The sequence below is a fragment of the Pseudophryne corroboree genome, chromosome 9 (genome assembly GCF_028390025.1).
Source record: "Pseudophryne corroboree isolate aPseCor3 chromosome 9, aPseCor3.hap2, whole genome shotgun sequence".
Classification (NCBI taxonomy): domain Eukaryota; kingdom Metazoa; phylum Chordata; class Amphibia; order Anura; family Myobatrachidae; genus Pseudophryne; species Pseudophryne corroboree.
In genome coordinates, this window is record NC_086452.1 from 419,856,727 (window position 1) to 419,880,086 (window position 23,360).

Sequence of the window (23,360 nt, forward strand, 5' to 3'; positions counted from 1 at the left end):
ATTTGGGGGTCATTTTGATCCCAAAGTATTATTAACCTCAAAAACCATAATTTACACTCATTTTCAGTCTATTCTGAATACCTCACACCTCACAATATTATTTTTAGTCCTAAAATTTGCACCTAGGTCGCTGGATGACTAAGCTAAGCGACCCTAGTGGCCGACACAAACACCGGGCCCATCTAGGAGTGTCACTGCAGTGTCACGCAGGATGTCCCTTCCAAAAAACCCTCCCCAAACAGCACATGACGCAAAGAAAAAAAGAGGCGCAATGAGGTAGCTGTGTGAGTAAGATAAGCGACCCTAGTGGCCGACACAAACACCGGGCCCATCTAGGAGTGTCACTGCAGTGTCACGCAGGATGTCCCTTCCAAAAAACCCTCCCCAAACAGCACATGACGCAAAGAAAAAAAGAGGCGCAATGAGGTAGCTGTGTGAGTAAGATAAGCGACCCTAGTGGCCGACACAAACACCGGGCCCATCTAGGAGTGTCACTGCAGTGTCACGCAGGATGTCCCTTCCAAAAAACCCTCCCCAAACAGCACATGACGCAAAGAAAAAAAGAGGCGCAATGAGGTAGCTGTGTGAGTAAGATAAGCGACCCTAGTGGCCGACACAAACACCGGGCCCATCTAGGAGTGTCACTGCAGTGTCACGCAGGATGTCCCTTCCAAAAAACCCTCCCCAAACAGCACATGACGCAAAGAAAAAAAGAGGCGCAATGAGGTAGCTGTGTGAGTAAGATAAGCGACCCTAGTGGCCGACACAAACACCGGGCCCATCTAGGAGTGTCACTGCAGTGTCACGCAGGATGGCCCTTCCAAAAAACCCTCCCCAAACAGCACATGACGCAAAGAAAAAAAGAGGCGCAATGAGGTAGCTGTGTGAGTAAGATAAGCGACCCTAGTGGCCGACACAAACACCGGGCCCATCTAGGAGTGTCACTGCAGTGTCACGCAGGATGTCCCTTCCAAAAAACCCTCCCCAAACAGCACATGACGCAAAGAAAAAAAGAGGCGCAATGAGGTAGCTGTGTGAGTAAGATAAGCGACCCTAGTGGCCGACACAAACACCGGGCCCATCTAGGAGTGGCACTACAGTGTCACGCAGGATGTCCCTTCCAAAAAACCCTCCCCAAACAGCACATGACGCAAAGAAAAATTAAAGAAAAAAGGAGGTGCAAGATGGAATTGTCCTTGGGCCCTCCCACCCACCCTTATGTTGTATAAACAGGACATGCACACTTTAACCAACCCATCATTTCAGTGACAGGGTCTGCCACACGACTGTGACTGAAATGACGGGTTGGTTTGGACCCCCACCAAAAAAGAAGCAATTAATCTCTCCTTGCACAAACTGGCTCTACAGAGGCAAGATGTCCACCTCATCATCATCCTCCGATATATCACCGTGTACATCCCCCTCCTCACAGATTATCAATTCGTCCCCACTGGAATCCACCATCTCAGCTCCCTGTGTACTTTGTGGAGGCAATTGCTGCTGGTCAATGTCTCCACGGAGGAATTGATTATAATTCATTTTAATGAACATCATCTTCTCCACATTTTCTGGATGTAACCTCGTACGCCGATTGCTGACAAGGTGAGCGGCGGCACTAAACACTCTTTCGGAGTACACACTTGTGGGAGGGCAACTTAGGTAGGATAAAGCCAGTTTGTGCAAGGGCCTCCAAATTGCCTCTTTTTCCTGCCAGTATAAGTACGGACTGTGTGACGTGCCTACTTGGATGCGGTCACTCATATAATCCTCCACCATTCTTTCAATGGTGAGAGAATCATATGCAGTGACAGTAGACGACATGTCCGTAATCGTTGTCAGGTCCTTCAGTCCGGACCAGATGTCAGCATCAGCAGTCGCTCCAGACTGCCCTGCATCACCGCCAGCGGGTGGGCTCGGAATTCTGAGCCTTTTCCTCGCACCCCCAGTTGCGGGAGAATGTGAAGGAGGAGATGTTGACAGGTCGCGTTCCGCTTGACTTGACAATTTTCTCACCAGCAGGTCTTTCAACCCCAGCAGACTTGTGTCTGCCGGAAAGAGAGATCCAAGGTAGGCTTTAAATCTAGGATCGAGCACGGTGGCCAAAATGTAGTGCTCTGATTTCAACAGATTGACCACCCGTGAATCCTTGTTAAGCGAATTAAGGGCTCCATCCACAAGTCCCACATGCCTAGCGGAATCGCTCCGTGTTAGCTCCTCCTTCAATGTCTCCAGCTTCTTCTGCAAAAGCCTGATGAGGGGAATGACCTGACTCAGGCTGGCAGTGTCTGAACTGACTTCACGTGTGGCAAGTTCAAAGGGCATCAGAACCTTGCACAACGTTGAAATCATTCTCCACTGCACTTGAGACAGGTGCATTCCACCTCCTATATCGTGCTCAATTGTATAGGCTTGAATGGCCTTTTGCTGCTCCTCCAACCTCTGAAGCATATAGAGGGTTGAATTCCACCTCGTTACCACTTCTTGCTTCAGATGATGGCAGGGCAGGTTCAGTAGTTTTTGGTGGTGCTCCAGTCTTCTGTACGTGGTGCCTGTACGCCGAAAGTGTCCCGCAATTCTTCTGGCCACCGACAGCATCTCTTGCACGCCCCTGTCGTTTTTTAAAAAATTCTGCACCACCAAATTCAAGGTATGTGCAAAACATGGGACGTGCTGGAATTTGCCCATATTTAATGCACACACAATATTGCTGGCGTTGTCCGATGCCACAAATCCACAGGAGAGTCCAATTGGGGTAAGCCATTCCGCGATGATCTTCCTCAGTTGCCGTAAGAGGTTTTCAGCTGTGTGCGTATTCTGGAAAGCGGTGATACAAAGCGTAGCCTGCCTAGGAAAGAGTTGGCGTTTGCGAGATGCTGCTACTGGTGCCGCCGCTACTGTTCTTTTTTTTTTTTCCAAATATGTTTATTAAATACCTCCAAAACATGGTACAGAAGTAAGGAAAAAACTGCATACATATCAAACATATCTACATCAAAGTAGGCAAATAAGAAAGGTAAAAGTACACAGCATATATGAGTAGGTGGAGGAAATTTTCCAATTTTCCAAAACAATCAACAAGAACAAACTGTAAACCACCAGAAGAGCGGCGGTCAGGCTATAATATATTGAGAATGGGACTGAATATGACTGACTAAAAACTGACACTCAATTCCGGCAGTTCAAATAACAAAAAAAAAAAAAAAAGGGGAGGTAAAAAAGAACATCACAAAAACGTTAGAACAAAAATAGGCAAAAACACCTACCAAGAGCCACAGGCCACCGATCCGTCCATAGAAGTGTCCAACCAATCCGCCAGGGAAGAAACAGGAGAAATAAGAAGAAAGGGGAAAGAAAAGAAGAAGTGTGTGGAGAGGGAAGTACGGATGAAGAAGAAGAGGGGGAGGGGAAGATAGGAGGCTCAGTCAGTTAGAGAAAGTTGGCTATCAAGTTGTCGGAGAGAGTACCAAAAGTTAGATTGGAAACATTTATGTATTGCTAGTTTAGTGTGGGCAGGGAGGGTACAAATGTATTTATCCCAGCACTTAAAGAGTGCAGGAGTCAGGGTTTCCTTGTGGATAGAGGCCTCCAGCCAGTCCATATTAAATAAGAAGAGTAACCTAGAAGTAGCCATAGGGAGAGTAGGAGAGGTAGGATGGATCCACTGTTGCAATATAGCTTTTTTCCCCACTGCTGAAAGTAGCACTATCAATTTTTTATCAGTGCGTGGAATTCCAGGTTGGTCCGACAGATGACCAAAGAGGGCCCAGGGAGCAGTGCATTGAAAGGGGATGCCTAGCGTTGAGGTGCCATAGTGGTGTAAGGTATGCCAGAATTTTTGGATGACAGGGCAGGCCCAGAGACAAGCCGCTACTGTTCTTGCGGCGGGAGTCCATACATCTACCCAGTGGGCTGTCACAGTCATATAGTCCTGACCCTGCCCTGCTCCACTTGTCCACATGTCCGTGGTTAAGTGGACATTGGGTACAACTGCATTTTTTAGGACACTGGTGAGTCTTTTTCTGACGTCCGTGTACATTCTCGGTATCGCCTGCCTAGAGAAGTGGAACCTAGATGGTATTTGGTAACGGGGGCACACTGCCTCAATAAATTGTCTAGTTCCCTGTGAACTAACGGCGGATACCGGACGCACGTCTAACACCAACATAGTTGTCAAGGCCTCAGTTATCCGCTTTGCAGCAGGATGACTGCTGTGATATTTCATCTTCCTCGCAAAGGACTGTTGGACAGTCAATTGCTTACTGGAAGTAGTACAAGTGGGCTTACGACTTCCCCTCTGGGATGACCATCGACTCCCAGCAGCAACAACAGCAGCGCCAGCAGCAGTAGGCATTACACGCAAGGATGCATCGGAGGAATCCCAGGCAGGAGAGGACTCATCAGAATTGCCAGTGACATGGCCTGCAGGACTATTGGCATTCCTGGGGAAGGAGGAAATTGACACTGAGGGAGTTGGTGGGGTGGTTTGCGTGAGCTTGGTTACAAGAGGAAGGGATTTACTGGTCAGTGGACTGCTTCCGCTGTCGCCCAAAGTTTTTGAACTTGTCACTGACTTATTATGAATGCGCTGCAGGTGACGTATAAGGGAGGATGTTCCAAGGTGGTTAACGTCCTTACCCCTACTTATTACAGCTTGACAAAGGCAACACACGGCTTGACACCTGTTGTCCGCTTTTCTGTTGAAATACCTCCACACTGAAGAGCTGATTTTTTTGGTATTTTCACCAGGCATGTCAACGGCCATATTCCTCCCACGGACAACAGGTGTCTCCCCGGGTGCCTGACTTAAACAAACCACCTCACCATCAGAATCCTCCTGGTCAATTTCCTCCCCAGCGCCAGCAACACCCATATCCTCCTCATCCTGGTGTACTTCAACACTGACATCTTCAATCTGACTATCAGGAACTGGACTGCGGGTGCTCCTTCCAGCACTTGCAGGGGGCGTGCAAATGGTGGAAGGCGCATGCTCTTCACGTCCAGTGTTGGGAAGGTCAGGCATCGCAACCGACACAATTGGACTCTCCTTGTGGATTTGGGATTTCGAAGAACGCACAGTTCTTTGCGGTGCTTTTGCCAGCTTGAGTCTTTTCAGTTTTCTAGCGAGAGGCTGAGTGCTTCCATCCTCATGTGAAGCTGAACCACTAGCCATGAACATAGGCCAGGGCCTCAGCCGTTCCTTGCCACTCCGTGTGGTAAATGGCATATTGGCAAGTTTACGCTTCTCCTCCGACAATTTTATTTTAGGTTTTGGAGTCCTTTTTTTACTGATATTTGGTGTTTTGGATTTGACATGCTCTGTACTATGACATTGGGCATCGGCCTTGGCAGACGACGTTGCGGGTATTTCATCGTCTCGGCCATGACTAGTGGCAGCAGCTTCAGCACGAGGTGGAAGTGGATCTTGATCTTTCCCTAATTTTGGAACCTCAACATTTTTGTTCTCCATATTTTAATAGGCACAACTAAAAGGCACCTCAGGTAAACAATGGAGATGGATGGATACTAGTATACTTATGGATGGACTGCCGAGTGCCGACACAGAGGTAGCTACAGCCGTGGACTACCGTACTGTACTGTGTCTGCTGCTAATATAGACTGGATGATAATGAGATGTAGTATGTATAAAGAAGAAAGAAAAAAAAAACCACGGGTAGGTGGTATACAATTATGGATGGACTGCCGAGTGCCGACACAGAGGTAGCTACAGCCGTGGACTACCGTACTGTACTGTGTCTGCTGCTAATATAGACTGGATGATAATGAGATGTAGTATGTATAAAGAAGAAAGAAAAAAAACCACGGGTAGGTGGTATACAATTATGGATGGACTGCCGAGTGCCGACACAGAGGTAGCTACAGCCGTGGACTACCGTACTGTACTGTGTCTGCTGCTAATATAGACTGGTTGATAATGAGATGTAGTATGTATAAAGAATAAAGAAAAAAAAAACCACGGGTAGGTGGTATACAATTATGGATGGACTGCCGAGTGCCGACACAGAGGTAGCTACAGCCGTGGACTACCGTACTGTACTGTGTCTGCTGCTAATATAGACTGGATGATAATGAGATGTAGTATGTATAAAGAAGAAAGAAAAAAAAACCACGGGTAGGTGGTATACAATTATGGATGGACTGCCGAGTGCCGACACAGACGTAGCTACAGCCGTGGACTACCGTACTGTACTGTGTCTGCTGCTAATATAGACTGGTTGATAATGAGATGTAGTATGTATAAAGAAGAAAGAAAAAAAAAACCACGGGTAGGTGGTATACAATTATGGATGGACTGCCGAGTGCCGAGTGCCGACACAGAGGTAGCTACAGCCGTGGACTACCGTACTGTACTGTGTCTGCTGCTAATATAGACTGGTTGATAATGAGATGTAGTATGTATAAAGAAGAAAGAAAGAAAAAACCACGGGTAGGTGGTATACAATTATGGATGGACTGCCGAGTGCCGACACAGAGGTAGCTACAGCCGTGGACTACCATACTGTACTGTGTCTGCTGCTAATATAGACTGGTTGATAATGAGATGTAGTATGTATAAAGAAGAAAGAAAAAAAAAACCACGGGTAGGTGGTATACAATTATGGATGGACTGCCGAGTGCCGACACAGAGGTAGCTACAGCCGTGGACTACCGTACTGTACTGTGTCTGCTGCTAATATAGACTGGATGATAATGAGATGTAGTATGTATAAAGAAGAAAGAAAAAAAAAACCACGGGTAGGTGGTATACAATTATGGATGGACTGCCGAGTGCCGACACAGAGGTAGCTACAGCCATGGACTACCATACTGTACTGTGTCTGCTGCTAATATAGACTGGTTGATAATGAGATGTAGTATGTATAAAGAATAAAGAAAAAAAAAACCACGGGTAGGTGGTATACAATTATGGATGGACTGCCGAGTGCCGAGTGCCGACACAGAGGTAGCTACAGCCGTGGACTACCGTACTGTACTGTGTCTGCTGCTAATATAGACTGGATGATAATGAGATGTAGTATGTATAAAGAAGAAAGAAAAAAAAAACCACGGGTAGGTGGTATACAATTATGGATGGACTGCCGAGTGCCGACACAGAGGTAGCTACAGCCGTGGACTACCGTACTGTACTGTGTCTGCTGCTAATATAGACTGGATGATAATGAGATGTAGTATGTATGTATAAAGAAGAAAGAAAAAAAAAACCACGGGTAGGTGGTATACAATTATGGATGGACTGCCGAGTGCCGACACAGAGGTAGCTACAGCCGTGAACTACCGTACTGTGTCTGCTGCTAATATAGACTGGTTGATAATGAGATGTAGTATGTATAAAGAAGAAAGAAAAAAAAAACCACGGGTAGGTGGTATACAATTATGGATGGACTGCCGAGTGCCGACACAGAGGTAGCTACAGCCGTGGACTACCGTACTGTACTGTATCTGCTGCTAATATAGACTGGATGATAATGAGATGTAGTATGTATAAAGAAGAAAGAAAAAAAAACCACGGGTAGGTGGTATACAATTATGGATGGACTGCCGAGTGCCGACACAGAGGTAGCTACAGCCGTGAACTACCGTACTGTGTCTGCTGCTAGTAGACTGGATGATAAATAATGATATAAAAAATATATATATATATCACTACTGCAGCCGGACAGGTATATATTATATAATGACGGACCTGCTGGAGTGGACACTGTCTGTCAGCAGAATGAGTTTTTTAATTTTTATAGAATAAAAAAACACCACACAAGTCACACGACGAGTGTACTTTTTCAGGCAGACATTCAATCACAATATACTATACTGGTGGTCAGTGTGGTCAGGTCACTGGTCACAGTGGTCAGTGGTCAGTCACACTGGCAGTGGCACTCTGGCAGCAAAAGTGTGCACTGTTTAATATGTACTCCTGGCTCCTGCTATAACCTATAACTGCTCCCCAGTCTCCCCCACAATTAAGCTGTGTGAGCACAGTCAGATATTATACATAGATGATGCAGCACACTGGGCTGAGCACAGATATGGTATGTGAGTGTGACTGAGTCACTGTGTATCGTTTTTTTCAGGCAGAGAACAAGAACAGAACGGATTATTAAATAATAATAAATTATAAAACTGCACTGGTGGTCAGGTCACTGGTCATCAGTCACTAGTATAACTCCTCCTAAGCTCCAGTAAGTAAATGAAGTGTCTCACTCTCACATCTATTTTAATTTCTAAACGGAGAGGACGCCAGCCACGTCCTCTCCCTATCAATCTCAATGCACGTGTGAAAATGGCCGCGACGCGCGGCTCCTTATATAGAATCCGAGTCTCGCGATAGAATCCGAGCCTCGCGAGAATCCGACAGCGTGATGATGACGTTCGGGCGCGCTCGGGTTAACCGAGCAAGGCGGGAAGATCCGAGTCGCTCGGACCCGTGTAAAAAAACATGAAGTTCGGGCGGGTTCGGATTCAGAGAAACCGAACCCGCTCATCTCTAAGCGACATGCGGTGGATTTTTGTAGAGGCCGGGGAGGACTTCTGTTACTGGGGACTAGCTGTGTTGTACAGCTTCTTTCCTCTGCCCCCGGCTCTGACAAGAAAGGACGCACCTCAGACTTTCTTGTTTATTTATTCGAAAAGCTGCATTTAATAATGTCGTGCTTTCCTAGGCTGTGCAGGAATATAAGGCAAAATATCAGAAATACCAGCTATAGCTGTGGAGACCAGGCCCGAGAACCTTTCTCCACACAATCCTCAGCCTTCCATATGCCTCTTAAGTCGGCATCATCTGTCCAATGTATATTCTACAGGACACGTCAAGCAGAAATCGACATAGCTTTTGTCTCTAGGACCCAGTATACTCATTGTCCCTTTGGGCATGCTTTATAATTATATATCTATCACTTAAGACAGCATCTTAAAATATTTATATGCATACTAGGGTCTCAATCTCTGCTGATAAGGTACCTGTACACGCTGCCACAGCGCTATAAACCCATGCCGTCACAATCGCCGGTCTGGGTAGTATACTAGAATGTGCACACTATCTGCAGGATCCCTGAGAATAGCTAGTGCAAACAGGACACCCAAGGGGAAGATTCTCAACACATCCTGGCCCTAGTGGGGAAAGGATACAGCCTGAGAATTCTCTTGTGGGAAGCTGCCGTCTCTTGTCTGGAGATTCCCGCTCTTTTTCCTCATGAGAGGAGGGAAATTTACCTCAGCATTCTTCCCCTTAACATGTGTACTCTCGTGTCAGGGACAGATGAGTCATCAGTGATATGCAAATCATCTTTTATTCCAATAATCATATATTGAATATCTTTTAGCCCTCTTGGCTGTAACTTTGCATTATCGTAGTCGACAGTGGAGTTAAACTCCGTGTCGATACTTTGTTATTTTGGATAGTGAACATAGAGAGACTCTGAAGCACTCTGTGACATAGGGACAGACCAGGGTATATTTCCTTTCTGTTCCCTAACATTTTGTGCAATAATTTTACCTCAGCACTTACACATATCCAAACAGGTGTCGGCGTTGTCGACGGAGACACCCTCCCCCACACATATCCGCTCTATCACCTCCTTAGAGGAGCCTTTTACCTCAGACATGTCGACACACGCGTACCGACACACCACACACACACAGGGGATGCTCTATTTGAAGACAGTTCCCCCACCAGGCCCTTTGGAGAGACAGAGAGAGAGTATGCCAGCACACACCACAGCGCTATATAATACAGGGATGTACACTATACTGAGTGATTTTTCCCCTATAGCAGCTTATATACACAGTTTTGCGCCTAAATTTATGTGCCCCCCCTCTCTTTTTTTACCCTTTGTGTACCAGGATACTGCAGGAGAGAGCCTGGGGAGCTTCCTTCCAGCTGAGTTGTGAAGAGAAAATGGCGCCGGTGTGCTGAGGAAGAAGGCCCGGCTGCCCTCAGCGGCGGGCTTCTGTCCTTTTATGTACTTTAATGGCGGGGGTTAATGCACATATACAGTTTATCAGACTGTATTATGTGCTTTTCGCCAAGTAAGGTAATCTAATTGCTGCCCAGGGCGCCCCCCCCCCCCCAGCGCCCTGCACCCATCAGTGACCGGAGTGTGTGGTGTGCTAAGGGAACAATGGCGCACAGCTGCAGTGCTGTGCGCTACCTTAATGAAGACCGGAGTCTTCAGCCGCCGATTTTTCAACTTCTCTTCGTTCTTCTGGCTCTGCAAGGGGGACGGCGGCGCGGCTCCGGGACCGGACGACCGAGGACTGGGCCTGTGTTCGATCCCTCTGGAGCTAATGGTGTCCAGTAGCCTTAGAAGCCCACGCTAGCTGCAAGCAGGTAGGTTGGCTTCTCTCCCCTCAGTCCCACATAGCAGTGAGTCTGTTGCCAGCAGATCTCACTGAAAATAAAAAAACCTAACAAATACTTTCTTTTCTAGGAAGCTCAGGAGAGCCCCTAGGGTGCATCCAGCTCTGGCCGGGCACAGATACTAACTGAGGTCTGGAGGAGGGGCATAGAGGGAGGAGCCAGTGCACACCAGATATAGTACCTAATCTTTCTTTTAAGAGTGCCCAGTCTCCTGTGGAGCCCGTCTATACCCCATGGTCCTTACGGAGTACCCAGCATCCACTAGGACGTCAGAGAAAATAAGAATTTACTCACCGGTAATTCTATTTCTCGTAGTCCGTAGTGGATGCTGGGAGTACCCATGGTCCTTACGGAGTACCCAGCATCCACTAGGACGTCAGAGAAATAATTAATTCTGTTTTGGAAATATTAAGTTTGAGGTGGCGAGATGCCATCCAAGATGAAATGGGAGAAAGGCATTCAGTGACACGGCCCAATACAGAAGGTGACAAATCTGGGGAGGATAGTTAGATTTGAGTATCATCCGCATACAGATGGTACTGAAATCTGAAAGAGTTGATTAGTTTGCCAAGAGTGTGGTATAGATAGAGAAAAGCAGAGGACCTAGGACTGAGCCTTGCGGTACTCCAACTGAGAGAGGTAGCGAAGAGGAGGTGGAATCAGAGAAACGAACACCGAAGAAGCGATTAGATAGGTAGGATGAGAACCAAGAAAGGGCTGTGTCCTGAATACCTAGGAATTGTAGTGTTTGTATGAGAAGAGAGTGGTCAACAGTGTCAAAAGCAGCAGACAGATCAAGGAGAATAAGTAGTGAGTAATGACCTTTTAGATTTAGCAGTGACCAAATCATTCACTACCTTAGTCAGTGCTGTCTCTGTGGAGTGTTGGGCACGAAATCCTGACTGAAGTGGGTTCAGTAGGCTGTGTGAGTTAAGAAAGTGTGTGAGGTGAGTGTAGGCAAGTCCCTCAAGTAGCTTGTAGGGGCATGGGAGCTGAGAGATGGGATAGTAGTTTGAGAGAGAGTTAGGGTCAGAGTTTTGTTTTTTTTCAGAATGGGAGTAATCGCTGCATGCTTGTACAGAGAAGGAAAGATACCAGTAGACAGAGAGAGAGATTACAGATTTTAGTTAAGGTTGGGATGATCACAGCAGACAGAGCTTTACTAATTTGTGAGGGTAAAGAATCAAGGGGAGAGGTAGCAGAGTAGGCAGATGAAAAGAGTGCAGATACTTCATCTTTATTTGTAGGATCAAATAAAGAGAAGGTATCAGAGGGTTCAGGCAGGGAATTGAGCAGGTCACTGGCTGTGGAAGAGCATACCATTTCATTTTGGATCTTTTCAATCTTGTCCTTGAAATAGGAAGCAAGATCTTGTGCACTGATAGTGGCTGGTGGGATGGGTGAGGGATGGAGGGACAAAAAGTGATTTAAATGTATTAAAAAGTCACTTGGAGTTAGAGGCTTGAGCAGAGATGAGAGATTGGAAATATGTTTGTTTGGCAGTGTCCAGAGCATTACGATAAGAGTGGTACACGGTCTTATATGTGAGAAAGTCACTTGTACTACGAGATTTACGCCACTGGCGTTCTACTTTACGTGAGAATTTTTGTAGGTGTCTAGTGTATTTAGAGTGCCATGGTTGACATCTAAGTCTACGTAGAGTGTGATGGGTAGCTGGAGCCACTTCATCAAGTGCTGTTTCTAGAGTTTGGTTAAGGTGTAACACAGCAGTCTCAGGATAAGTGAATGTAGAAATTGGTGAGAGCAGTGGTTGCAGTGAGGTAGAGAGTTGTTGAAAATTAATAGCATTAATATTTCTGCGGGTTAGAGGCGGCTTGGTAGACTTCAGGGACATTGAGTTTGAAATAATGGAAGAGAGCATGCAGGTGATAAGGTTGTGATCTGAGAGAGGGAAAGGAGTGTTAGTGAGTTCAGAAACAGAGCATAGTCTGGTGAATACAAGATCAAGGCAGTGGCCCTCCTGGTGAGTAGGGGAGTCAGTCCATTGGGAGAGTCCAAGAGAGGAGGTTAGAGAGAGTAGTTTAGAGGCATGGGGAGATTGTGGACTGTCAATAGAAATATTGAAATCGCCCATGATGATGGTGGAGATGTCAGAGGATAATATGTGAGGAAGCCAAGCTGAAAAATCTTCCAGAAACTTTCTAGGTTGCCCAGGTGGGCGATAGATAGCTGCAACACGCAGAGAGAAAGGGGAGAAAATCCTAATAGAGTATACTTCAAATGATGTAAATGTGAGTGAGGGAACAGGTGGTAAAACAATGTGAGCGTAAGATTTGGACAGTAATATTCCAACCCCACCTCCTTTACTGTTACCAGGCTTGGGTGTGTGTGTGAAGTGGAGGCCACCATGTGACAGTGCTGCAGGGGAGGCAGTGTCTGATTGTGTGAGCCATGTTTCCATTATAGCTAGCATATTGAGTTTTTTTGCTATGAAAAGGTCATGAATAGAAGTTAATTTGTTGCAAACAGATCGTGCATTCCATAAAGCACATTTTAGTGACTTGGAGGGAGATGGGAGACATGTGATATTGATAAGGTTTGTTGGATTGACATTCCATTGTGAATCAGCTGAATGTGAGCATAGTATGTGGATGGGACCTGGATTTGGGGATATGTCACCAGCTAGTAGAAGCAGAAGAAGAGAGAGGTAGGTATAGCTGTGGGAGGTGTGTGATAGTTTCTTATGGTGACAGGTTGAGGATGTTACAGTTAGTGTACATAGATAGTTTAAAAGCCCATGAGTGTTAATAAGAGGGGAGTAGATTAATGAGGCTGCCATGTGTACAGAACGATGAATAACAGGAATAGTGAAGGATGATGCCATTTTATAGAGGATACCATGAAGTGCTATTAGGAAAAACAGTTTTGGAACATTTTGTTCAACTTGGTTTAACTTTTCTTTTAAAAATTTCCTAACTTTGTAATTTCCAAACTTCGTATATTTCCTAACTCAGACAACTGCCCCATCAGACAACTGCCCCATAACTGAATGCTAAGATATACTAGGTCTAAATAACAAAAGCTACAGCTAAAGCCAATTGGACATCTAATCAAAGGGCTTAAATTACCCTGTGTGTCATTACTGTGGGGGACAATGTGTGCCATTACTGTGGGGGCCAGTGCATGTTTTATTAATGTGGAGGGACAGTGTGTGTCATTACTGTGGGGGCCAGTGCATATGTTTTATTAATGTGGGGGCACAATGTGTGTAATTACTGTGGGGACAGTGTGTTTAAATGCTGTGGGTGAAAAATGTGTTTTATCACTGCAGGGGCCATTGCATTTAATATATGTTGATATTTTTTATTATATATTTCATAAAAAAAAAAACTGATGGTGTGCCTTGGCATTTTGAAATCTTGTTTTGTGTGCCGCGAGTTTAAAAAGGGTGAAAATCACTGCTCTACGCACTAAGAATTAGAACTGTACAAAGATCCCATTGTTTTGGTTTAGGTTTTGGTTCTATATAATCTTCTTTTGTATTTAGATCTGGATCTGGATTTCTTTAAAAATTTATAAAAACTGCTAAAATCATGTGTTTTGTTCCTATGGTATTATTAACATCAATATCATTAATTTACTGTCATTTCCATAGTGAAATGGAACTTGAAATCATGAGTGAGGGACTTATATGCAATCCAAACATGGAAGATTAATTTTTTAGAACTGAGATCTTGAGGGAATGAGCCATTCCAGGACTTGGTTCGACTTGAAACCCCAAATTTTAGGTGTGTTCAGTTTTCAACAAAACCAAACCTCATATATCTACTAAGAATACTAGTGAGCAAAACAAATATAATAAACTATGCACCCGCCTTTGGGTGATTTTAATTAGAATACTGTAGATCCTTACATTTGCTGTTTATGCTTTAAAAGGGACACCAATATATGTGGAGGGAAAAAGGGGTCAGCTTTATTTATGAATTTATTTGAACTTAAATTAAAACTGAAAGAATTAGAGATTATCAGGAAGAAAGAATGACCCAGGGCCGAAACTAGGATTTTTGTCACCCGGGGCAAGGCAGTAATTTGGAACCCCCCTACCCCACCCCACCCACCCCCACAAAAAAAAAACCCTATCAGACTAAAATAATCAGATTATCAAAGATTTTGAAAAAAGGGGATACTACTGGACAATATTCCCCTGTGTCAAATGCTCTATGCGTCACATGCCCCGCCAGCGTGTTCAACTACATGTCCCCCTGTGTGTCCCCATACATTGCACTACATCACTGCACTATATCATAACACTTCATCAGTGCACTACATTCCCCTATCCACTGCACTACATCACTATACTACATCCCCTACACGCTGAACTACATCACTACACTACATGCCCCTATGCACTCCACTACATACCCTATATGCTACACTACATCACTACACTACATCCCCTTATATGCTACACCACATCGGTGCACTACATGCCCCTATATACTACAATACATGACCACACTACATACCCTATATGGTACACTATATCACTGCACTACACCCCCCTATAAGCTACACCAAATTCCCCCATCTGGGGGGCAAAGCGTAGGTTGATACTGCTAACTGGGTGCACAGTGCGCTTCTATAGTAGCTTGTATGGTGCACCGCACGCTAGTCACAGCACTGCATGGCAAAGAAGAGAGTTTAAGACAGTAGCCGACATAGGAGAGATCCCAGGTACTGGAGCTCACCCGCACAGCGTTGGAGCCAGCTGCGGGCAGACAGGTGAGTCAGATACATTGCCTGGGGAGCTGTCTACTGTCTCACTGGAGCAGCACAGCATTGCCGGTAAAAAAACGAAACAAAAAAAACCTGCTCCTCTGTAACTCCTTGGCGCCCCCTCAAATCCTGCACCCGGGGCACATGCCCCCCCCCCCCCCCCCCCACACACACACACCAGTTACGGCCCTGGAATGACCTCACTAACAGTACCGCCATCTGCCTGGTGTACTCATTGGGCCAAGATGGGAGGCCAGTTGCCCAACCCATCTCACAATGCTCATGGTATCCCCTCCCAATGACACCCATGGAATGCCCACCTGGACGGGTGGGTGCCACTGACCCCAGTAGGTTAAAAATCAGCCTAACACATCTATTGACAGGGAGAGACAGGCACTGCTATTGTTCTCTCCACCCACCGGAAAGCCGGCACACAACCAAGGGGGGTGGAGGGGATTGGAATGCCAAACGAAGGACAGAATTTCAGAAACTCACTATCCATCAAAAAGCCCACCCACAAATCTCCTCCCATTTAAATCCATGGAACACATGTGTAAACCTCCCCACTAAAATCAGAACCTCTGCTTTGCCAGTGTGAAACAATCCACCCTTAGGGTCTAATTTCTGGCCAGGCATACATAATGCCTTCTGCCACTCTTTCAATCATTTGCATCACCCCTCCATACTCTGTTGCACGTTTCTAAGTGCAAGGAGGTGGAGGGGTCAAATGCATACGTAGATGCTTTGACCAGATGGAAATCTTAGGCACAAATTACTAAGGGGAGATTTATCAATTCTTGGAGAGAGATAAAGTGGAAAGAGAGAAAGCACCAACCAATCAGCTACTGACTGTCATTTAGCACAGCCTGTAAAATGACAAGCTAATTGGCTGGTACTTTATCCCTCTCTACTTTATCTCTCTCCAAGAATTGGATATATCTCCCCCTAAATGTTTCAGAATTCAGTGACTATAATAAACTATTGCTGAAAACTCTTCTGTTTTCGGTAATGGGGAAGGGAGCAGGGTAGTACTGGCCTGGAGTTATGGTTCTGCTGGACAGCTCATGACGCAGTGTAAGATCAGCAGTTGGGAGGAGAGGCAGTTGCTGGATGACAGTTGCTCCTTAGAAGGTACATTGACCACTAGCTCCTGGCCAGGTTGCTGCTTCCTTGCATTGGTACTCACTCTCTGTGCCAAAGGTTAGGTAAACTGTCCTTACCCATATATTCCTAGCAAACCCAAGCACCACTGCACAAAACTGGAAATCCCCTTTCGGCTCCCTCATTTGCTAAGGTTGTCTCCAAAACGTAGTGTCACTTTGAGATGGAAACTTCGTGCAATGCTATCGCACAGTGCGCCCACCGCAGCACTTGCTGGTTCCTATCCTGTTCCCCCTCCTCCCTCCCTTAGTACTCCGCTCGGTGGGCGGAGTTTCACAAAATGACACGGTTGCAACGTGGCGTCATTATTTAAACCAGTGGTAGGTGAAATGATGAAGCAAAGCATCATGGGATTTATAGGAAGCAATGATGGGGCCCATACATTTTTCTATATAAGTGTAAACTTAGTCCAGAAAACATGATGCCGGCCTTTCCAACACACTAATGCTCACATAAAAGCACAGACATATAATAACCTTTGTGCAATTAAAGCAAAATATTATTTTGAGTTGTACGTACACCATGCCTCATCAACAACTTGATGATGATGTTGAACGGTGTTTGTTTTTTATTTGTTTATGTTGAAGTAAGTAATAATAATAATAATAAAAAAGTTGGCATGCCCCCCCCCCAAAAAAAAATGCATCAGCAATTATAGCCTGGACTGGTTGTGGCATTTGCTGGGTCTTATATCGCATGTTGGGGGTCATTCCGAGTTGAACGCTCGCTAGCTGTTTTTAGCAGCCGTGCAAACGCTAAGCCGCCACCCTCTGGGAGTGTATCTTAGCTTCGCAGAAGTGCGAACGAAAGGATCGCAGAGTGGCTACAAAAATAATTTGTGCAGTTTCAGAGTAGCTCCAGAACTACTCCTAGCTTGCGATCACTTCAGACTGTTCAGTTCCGGATTTGACATCACAAACACGCCCTGCGTTCGGCCAGCCATGCCTGCATTCTCCCAGGCACACCTGCGTTTTTCCTGGCACGCCTGCGTTTTTTCGACCACTCCCTGAAAACGGTCAGTTGACACCCAGAACGCCCTCTTCCTGTCAATCACTCTGCGGCCAGCAGTGTGACAGAAATGCTTCGCTAGACCTTGTGTAAAACTACATCGGCTGTTGTGAAAGTATGTCGCGCGAGCGCAATGCGGCGCATGCGCATGCGCAGAAGTGCCATTTTTTTTGCATCATCGCTGCGCAGCAAACATTTTTATCTAGCGACCAACTTGGAATGACCCCCGTTGTCTCCCCACATACGGCAGCCAGCACCAAGCTACAATAGGCTGAGCTTGTCACACTATAACAGAGGAATTCTCTTTCTCCTCCTCCTCCTATAATGTGACAGAGCCCCAACATGTTTAGTACAGGGCTGAATTTACTAGGGCAGTTGGGTTAGCACCGCCCTATTCTGAAGCTCTTGGGCTCTTCCTCAGTAGCGGATCTTGCCACGGGCAAGCAGGACTTTTGCCCGGGGCGCCGCCTTCAGGAGGGCGCAGGGCGCCATCCGGAGGGCGCCGCACCAGGGCAAGATCCGCTGCTGCTGTGTGCCCCCCGCTGCCCGCCTGCTGCCGCGTAGTTCCCTTCGTGGAGAGAACCTTTGCAGTGCGGTGCGCGATGACGTCATCGCGCACCGCACATAATTTCAGTATGTACAGGGGGCGTAAATGACCACGCCCCCTGCATGAAGCCACGCCCCTATTGCCGCCCGGGGCGCTCAGAGCGCCAGAACCGGCCCTGCTCTTCCTTATAACCCTGCCGGCAGGTTTGGGGAGAAAAGTAGTTATGTGATAGTTCAGTACTACTTTCCCAGAGTGCCCTGTGTGCCATAAATAATAATAATTAATATTTTTATTTATATAGCACTTTTCTCCCACAGGACTCAGATTTGCTCTACATACATCAAAACATGGTACATTGTACAATGCCATTAAAATTCCTGAAAGTTGAAAAACATACAGAAATAATTAAGAGCAACTAAACCTAAAGAGCATAATGAGAATAATGCAGGGTTGGGGCAGACATTTTGAGTAATAACTTCTATGGGTTATATATTCCACCCATGAAAGGTGCCAGGTGAGGCAGCTGACTTGGGCGCACTACGTAGGATTATCCTGGGTGGAATGGGTCATACCCAGGAGCATTGGCGGGCTGAGCAGGGGTACAGAGTGCCAGATGCTGCTCACACAGACTAAGCCAACATTGTGGCGCCCATAGTGAGCCAGCAACATGGCGCCTGTCCCATCCTGATGCTGTCCTGTGTTTGAGGTGTGTACAGGGGCAGGAAGCGCTGATGTGGGGGGAGGGGGAGTAATACTATGATTGTGCTAATGCCCAGTGACAAGGGAGGAGGACGGGGGTAACAGTGATCACCTCACCTGGGTACATGCCCCTCACCTCACTGCCTGCTAGGGATGGCCATCGCTGCGTTACCTGTGTAATGCCCCCGCCCTGTCTCCCCCCTCTCACAGCCCACCTGGGTACATGCCTCTAATTGCCCGCTAAAGATGGCCAATGCTGCATTACCTGTGTAATTCCCCCACCCTGTCTCCCCCCTCTCACACCTCACCTGGGTACGTGCCCCTCACTCACTAGGGATGGCCATTGCTGCGTAACCTGTGTAATGTCCCCGCTCTGTCTCCCTGGCTCTACCTGGTGCAATGTGTATAATGTGCTTTACCTGGTGCAGTGTGTATAATGTGCTTTACCTGGTGCAATGTGTATAATGTGCTCTGCCTGGCGCAAAGTGTATAACGTGCTTTACCTGGTGCAATATGTAAAAAAGTGCTTTACCTGGTGCAATGTGTATAATGTGCTCTGCCTGGCGCAAAGTGTATAATGCGCTTTACCTGGTGCAATGTGTATAATGTGCTCTGCCTGGCGCAAAGTGTATAATGTGCTTTACCTGGTGCAATGTGTATAATGTGCTCTGCCTGGCGCAAAGTGTATAATTACTTTACCTGGTGCAATGTGTATAATGTGCTCTGCCTGGCGCAAAGTGTACACCGTGCTCTACCTGGCACAAGGTGTAGAACGTGCTCTATCTGGCGCAATATGTATAACATGCTGTACCTGGCGCAGTGTGTATAGGAGGTTCTACCTGGTGCAATGTGTATAAGCGGCACTACTGTATGATGTAATGTGAATTGGCACTATTATGTGGCCACGCCCCTTCCCCACAAAGCTACGCCCCAAAAATTTTGCTGCGCACCTGCGGCGCACACTTTCTATCCGTGCTTGTAGTCTCGTGTGCTCAGGCCTTCTGAGCAATAATCCAGCCCACTTGACAGACTCCACCCCCTCAACAGACCCCCGCTCCTATTAGGGCTTCTTCCATAAATTTACCCGCTGTTTTTCGATCCCAATCCGTCCCTGTGTGCCTCTGCCCCTGCCCATGTGTACTCCAGCAACTGCCCATTTGTGTTTGTCTATACCCATGTATACTTCTACCCCTGCCCATGTATGTCTCTGCCCCCACCCATGTGTGCCTGTCTATACCCATGTGTACCTCTGCTCCGCCCATGTATCCCTCTGCCTCTACCTATGTGTTCCTGTCTATACCCATGTGTACCTTTGCCCCTACCCATGTGTACAAACAGTGGTAGCTGCTCAATCATTCCTGGAGATAATTATATATCAGGTGCTAGAAAAGGGGAGGGGTTTAGCTGCTAAACATGTCTTTGCAAATGCATGCAACCAATTTCTCTGAAATTCTATTACCAGATAGGTTCAGATATGGTTACAGGTAATTTCTAGTGTGCTGGGGGGATACTAGGGGGGTGGAGCACAGAGCACCCCCCCCCCCCCTCTCTGTCTGCAGTGTGTGCCAGTCTATACCAATGTGTACCTCTGCCCTTGCCCATGTGTGCCTGTCTATACCGATATGTACCTTTGCCCCTACCCATGTGTGCCTGTCTATACCCATGTATACCTCTGTCCCTACCCATGTGTACCTCTGCCCGTACCCATGTTTTACCTTGCCCGTACCCGTGTTTGTCTCTGCCCATACCCACATGTGCCTATCTATACCCATGTGTACCTCTACCCCTGCCCATGTGTACCTCTGTCTATAATTATGTATGCCTCTTCCCCTGCCCATATGTGTCTCTATTTCCCATTGGTATTTGTTTGTATCCCTGCCTGTGTAGCTGGTGATTTCTTTCTCCTGTCCCCCATGTATGCATACAGAATACATAACTTAAACTTATATTTTTAAAAATAAATTAAAGCTTACTTCCCCTAATTACTCTTAAGTTACATGGACGCCACTGTAGCTCACAAGCAACTCCATACCACTTTCTCTGAGCTTCTGCGTGAGCTAGGCAGTGGTACTAGAGAGTGCAGCATCACAGCGCTACTGAGCTACTGCTGCGTATCCTCACTAAGGGGGACATGTACTAAGCAGTGATAAAAGTGGAGAAGTGAGCCAGTGGAGAAGTTGCCCATGGCAACCAATCAGCTGCTCTGTATATGTTTATAGTATGAAAATTATAAATGCTACGTCAATGCTGATTGGTTGCCATGGGAAAATTCTCTACTGGCTCACTTCTCCACTTTTATTACTGCTTAGTAAATGTCCCCCAAAGTACCTTTCTCTAACGTCCTAAGTGGATGCTGGGGACTCCGTAAGGACCATGGGGAATAGCGGCTCCGCAGGAGACTGGGCACAAAAGTAAAGCTTTAGAACTACCTGGTGTGCACTGGCTCCTCCCCCTATGACCCTCCTCCAAGCCTCAGTTAGATTTTTGTGCCCGAACGAGAAGGGTGCACACTAGGTGGCTCTCCTGAGCTGCTTAGTGAAAAGTTTAGTTTTAGGTTTTTTATTTTCAGTGAGACCTGCTGGCAACAGGCTCACTGCATCGAGGGACTAAGGGGAGAAGAAGCGAACTCACCTGCGTGCAGAGTGGATTGGGCTTCTTAGGCTACTGGACATTAGCTCCAGAGGGATGATCACAGGCCCAGCCATGGATGGGTCCCAGAGCCGCGCCGCCGGCCCCCTTACAGAGCCAGAAGACAGAAGAGGTCCGGAAAATCGGCGGCAGAAGACGTCCTGTCTTCAACAAGGTAGCGCACAGCACTGCAGCTGTGCGCCATTGCTCTCAGCACACTTCACACTCCGGTCACTGAGGGTGCAGGGCGCTGGGGGGGGGGGCGCCCTGAGACGCAATAAAAACACCTTGGATGGCAAAAAAATGCATCACATATAGCTCCTGGGCTATATGGATGAATTTAACCCCTGCCAGAATACATAGAAAAACGGGAGATAAGGCCGCCGATAAGGGGGCGGAGCCTATCTCCTCAGCACACTGGCGCCATTTTCCCTCACAGCTCCGTTGGAGGGAAGCTCCCTGGCTCTCCCCTGCAGTATCACTACACTACAGAAAGGGTTAAAAAAGAGAGGGGGGGCACTAATTACGCGCAGTATTAAAGATACAGCAGCTATAAGGGGAAAAACACTTATATAAGGTTATCCCTGTATATATATAGCGCTCTGGTGTGTGCTGGCAAACTCTCCCTCTGTCTCCCCAAAGGGCTAGTGGGGTCCTGTCCTCTATCAGAGCATTCCCTGTGTGTGTGCTGTATGTCGGTACGTTTGTGTCGACATGTATGAGGAGAAAAATGATGTGGAGACGGAGCAGATTGCCTGTAATAGTGATGTCACCCCCTAGGGGGTCGACACCTGAGTGGATGAACTGTTGGAAGGAATTACGTAACAGTGTCAGCTCTGTATAAAAGACAGTGATTGACATGAGACAGCCGGCTACTCAGCTTGTGCCTGTCCAGACGTCTCATAGGCCGTCAGGGGCTCTAAAGCGCCCGTTACCTCAGATGGCAGATATAGACGCCGACACGGATACTGACTCCAGTGTCGACGGTGAAGAGACAAATGTGACTTCCAGTAGGGCCACACGTTACATGATTGAGGCAATGAAAAATGTTTTACACATTTCTGATAATACGAGTACCACCAAAAAGGGGTATTATGTTCGGTGAGGAAAAACTACCTGTAGTTTTCCTGAATCTGAGAAATTAAATGAGGTGTGTGATGATGCGTGGTTTTCCCCCGATAACAACTGATCATTTCTAAAATGTTATTGGCATTATATCCTTTCCCGCCAGAGGTTAGGGTGCGTTGGGAAACACCCCCTAGGGTGGATAAAGCGCTCACACGCTTGTAAGAACAAGGGCTCTACCCTCTCCTGAGATGGCCGCCCTTAAGGATCCTGCTGATAGAAAGCAGGAGGGCATCCTAAAAGGTATTTACACACATACTGGTGTTATACTGCGACCAGCAATCGCCTCAGCCTGGATGTGCAGTGCTGGGTTGGCGTGGTCGGATTCCCTGACTGAAAATATTGATACCCTAGATAGGGACAGTATATTATTGCCTATAGAGCATTTAAAAGATGCATTTTTATATATGCGTGATGCACAGTGGAATATTTGCCGACTGGCATCAAGTCTAAGTGCGTTGTCCATTTCTACCAGTAGAGGGTTATGGACACGACAGTGGTCAGGTGATGCGGATTCCAAACGGCATTTGGAAGTATTGCCTTATTAAGGGGAGGAGTTATTTGGGGTCGGTCTTTCAGACCTGGTGGCCACGGCAACAGCTGGGAAATCCACGTTTGTACCCCAGGTCGCCTCTCAACATGAGAAGACGCCGTATTATCAGGCGCAGTCTTTTCGTGGGCAAGCGGGCAAAAGGTTCCTCATTTCTGCCCCGTGACAGAGGGAGAGGAAAAAGGCTGCAGAAATCAGCCAGTTCCCAGGAACAGAAACCTTCTCCCGCCTCTGCCAAGCCCTCAGTATGACGCTGGGGCTTTACAAGCAGAATCAGGCACGGTGGGGGCCCGTCTCAATGAATTTCAGCGCGCAGTGGGCTCACTCGCAAGTAGACCCCTGGATCCTTCAGGTGATATCTCAGGGGTACAAATTGGAATTCGAGACGTCTCCCCCTCGCCGTTTCCTAAAGTCGGCTTTACCGATGTCTCCTCCTAACAGGGAGACAGTTTTGGAAGCCATTCACAAGCTGTATTCCCAGCAGGTGATAATCAAGGTACCCCTCCTGCAACAGGGAACGGGGTATTATTCCA

At 46.9% G+C, this 23,360-nt stretch overlaps 1 protein-coding gene across 3 annotated transcripts in view; it reads right to left on the bottom strand.

Annotated features, from left to right (window-relative positions):
• The window catches only part of LOC134958375 (kelch-like protein 10), a 141,350-nt gene that overhangs the window by 69,780 nt on the left and 48,210 nt on the right, over positions 1–23,360 (bottom strand). For 2 of the 3 annotated variants that reach the window (XM_063940928.1, XM_063940930.1), the window contains exon 1: positions 16,146–16,246. The exons of the other annotated variant lie outside the window; for it this stretch is intronic. The gene's annotated coding sequence lies outside the window, so the exon portion shown is untranslated. Of the gene's footprint in view, positions 1–16,145; positions 16,247–23,360 lie in introns of those variants that run through there. 3 annotated transcript variants of the gene reach the window in all.